This window comes from Lissotriton vulgaris, chromosome 6 (assembly GCF_964263255.1).
Source record: "Lissotriton vulgaris chromosome 6, aLisVul1.2, whole genome shotgun sequence".
NCBI classification, from domain to species: Eukaryota; Metazoa; Chordata; class Amphibia; order Caudata; family Salamandridae; genus Lissotriton; species Lissotriton vulgaris.
Genome location: NC_141694.1, coordinates 862,596,859 through 862,600,168, shown reverse-complemented (window position 1 = coordinate 862,600,168; position 3,310 = coordinate 862,596,859).

Below are 3,310 nucleotides of genomic sequence, written 5' to 3'. Positions count from 1 at the left end.
ACGTACTCAGAACCAGCGCATCACCTTCGGAATTAATGCATCTTCTGCTGCAGGAGCAGCAACTACGTATCGGATTTGGAGCCAGTGCATCACACTCTGAACCAATGCATCGCTGCCCTTTGCGTGGAGAATCTTGATGCATTTCGCCTACTGTGTGGCACAACACTGACGCATCGCTTCGGCTGCACCTCACACGACATCAATGTAATCCCGTATAGAGGTAATGGCGTTCAGCAGTCCTAAGTGGGTCCCTGTATCCAGCCTGCACTCCATTGCAAACAGCCTGAAGTTTTGACCTGGTGCAGCGTGACCAGATTTCCCATCTAAATACTTACTTCTTCTAAGCACTATTTCACAGTTTATTCTACGAAAACTCGTAGCTTAACTTCTACTTGTTGGATTTATGTCATCCTTTTCTTGTTTTATTCATAAAATGATTCTCTATTTCTCTAACCTGGTGTAGAGTTTTTATGTGATGTGTTACTGTGTGACTGTGTGAAGGGTTGCAAAAATACTTTACATATTGCTTCTTCAGTTTAACCTCATTACTCTGTGCCAAGCGACCAGAGGGTGAGCACAGGATGCTTTTGTGTGTGGTGTTACTTACCCGGACTAAGATTGTGGTTTGTGCTTGGACAGGGGGCATACCTTTGCCAATGAGCAACCCAATTTCCAAGAATAGACTATTGCTTAAAAATATGTATTTAATTACAAATATTGTGAGCATTCACATGTTACAGTGATCATGGGGGATCATTGCAATTGTGGTGGTGAGTTACTCTGTAAGTGAAAACCTTTCTTTTCTTTTTTTTTCTTTATTAGGAAATTACCCGCGAGGGTCTCAAGGAGCTCGAGTTGCTAGCTGCTTCATCGTGCTCAAGTTGCCTTATGTGCTGTAAGCAAACCTCAGCTAGGCCTACTTAGTGCAAGGGGTTCGCCCTTCCCTGCACGGAGTCCTCAGACCATAGGAAGAAGTTGGCAATGAAACTGGAAAATACAAAAGCAAAGTTTATTAAACCTTTAAAGGTGGTACTACAGTCCACACAACAACCTTCAGTATTGAATAGTAGCACACCGAACTAAAGCACAAGGCCTCTTTTATACACAATGAGGGGGCTCAAAAGAAGGCGGTACAGAACACAAGAGCAGTTTCATGACCATACAAGGACATATTGGAAGGCACAATCGATAGGTGGGTGGAGTTAACAGTCTTCGGAAACTAGTAAACATATTCCTATCTGGAACTAATTAGTAACGGCCATAGACACTACTGAGCATGCCTGGACATGCTGGAAGCGGGGGATGCTAAATATAGCCTGTTGCCGGGCAGACTTCAGGCGCAGTTAACAAGGAGGTAGGACAAAGCACATGATGAGCACATGGCAATGTATGGCATACAAAATGGCCGCTACAAATACAAAATGGAGTCGGTACATTTGCTACGATAATGGTCAAACACAGCATGTCTTCTGTTAATGCTTAACCCAATCGCCGTTGATTTACAACACATGGTGATCTGTGCTTTGTGGTGATCTGTTATTGGTGGTGATCTGTTCATTGGTACAGCCTGCAGTACTACAATCTTGATCAGCGTATAGTACAGACTCAGGTATTTTTATGTTTTCACTCCATAAAAGATCCAAAGACATGACCAAGTGCCAAGCCACCCTCCACTTTCTCTATAATTTCCTAGTCCCCTTTTTGTAAGGGTTTTTAGGTCCTCTGAAACTTGTTATACCCGGTCTCTGTATTCCTGCCAATAATACCATATTTTGTTACATGTCCGGGGGCATCCTCTAGCAATATATATAGATTCTTCAGCATACAAGCACCAGTCAACGTTATGTATCCACTTCACCACTTTTGGAGGAAGGTTGTTACCCCTCTGCTGGACTTATCCATTTTCTGCCACCACCACAGTTGTATTGCAGAAGAGAAGGTAATATTTACGAGGGTTAGTTTTCTCCATATACTCCAAACAGCCACCCGCGCTGTACTGTCTATCTCAGTCTCCAGGACACTAACTTGAAAGAGTCCTCTGTAACCCTTCTAAAAATGACTTATTAATATGCGGGCAACTGCAGAGTGTGCAGCAAGGATCCCTTTGTGTGCATCCCTTGTGTGACGTAAGCACCTGTCTGTCATGATTCTCCCAATCTTCCACAATCTTCCTATGTAGGAACTTAAGTTGCATCAATGGCTAGCCCACCCTAATGGTGCCACTCCAACTCCATGTTTTTTCTATACTTACGCTAAGTCAAAATATAGCGGGAATAAGAGGGCAGAGCTTGTAGGCGACTTGGCCTTCAATATTCCCACTGTGCTGCCAACGCCCCCCATACATTAAATTCCACTATGTGCACGTTTTTTGCCCATGGGCTGAGGTATGTTGTAAGTACAATTGGCCATGTTAAGAAAAGAGTCCTAGAGGACTACAAGGCCATCAAGAACCTGGATGTGACTTACCCTTTTGCGAGACATTGTGACAACAAACATGGACAAATGCTAACTGTCTTGTGTTTTTTGGTGTTGACAGGATCGAAAGGAATACCAGAGGTGGCAGAAGAGAGAGACAGCTAAGACAGAGAAAGTCAGAGTACATCATTTTGCTTGGGAGCAATATCCCTGGAAGACTGAACGAGTGTAGAGCTCCATAGTCACATCGTCTGATGTGGTAGCATTTTCTTTTAGTTATTCTGATGAATTTAGCTCTGGAGGTTCATTGTTTCTGTACTCATTACTCTCTTATATATTGCTGTGTTTGTTTATTGTTCTATGTCTTCTCTCTTCTTCCAGACATGTGTCTCCCGTACAATTCGTGATATTGATTTTCTGTTTCCAATTTTTGTGCAGCATTTTGTAGAATATTTATTTAATAGCCTCTGAGGCTGTTTTCTTTTGAGAACCTTAAAATACAAAGATACTGTGCTGTTTTTTAAAGTATCTTATGAATTATACACATGGTGAATCACAGGCTTCTACTGAGGAGAGGAGCTAGTTGGATGGGCGCTAGTTGGACATGGAGGGAAAACTCTTAACTGTGATAAGGTTTGTGCATCAGTTTATCGAGACATCATCTAGGTCATTGACTCTCATAATATTTTTATGTATTTTCTTTACCCACAACACTTACTGTTGCTAGAGCCACTCAGCGGAAGTCAGAATGGAATAATTTGTCACTTGGCAGGTACAATTTCTTTCCGATTTGTTGCCACTAGGCAGAAACTGATATGGCATGGGTTTGTAGGCAATTGGAACAACGATACAGGAGTTATGATTTAGCACATCCTGCAGCGTAAATGAGAGTTCA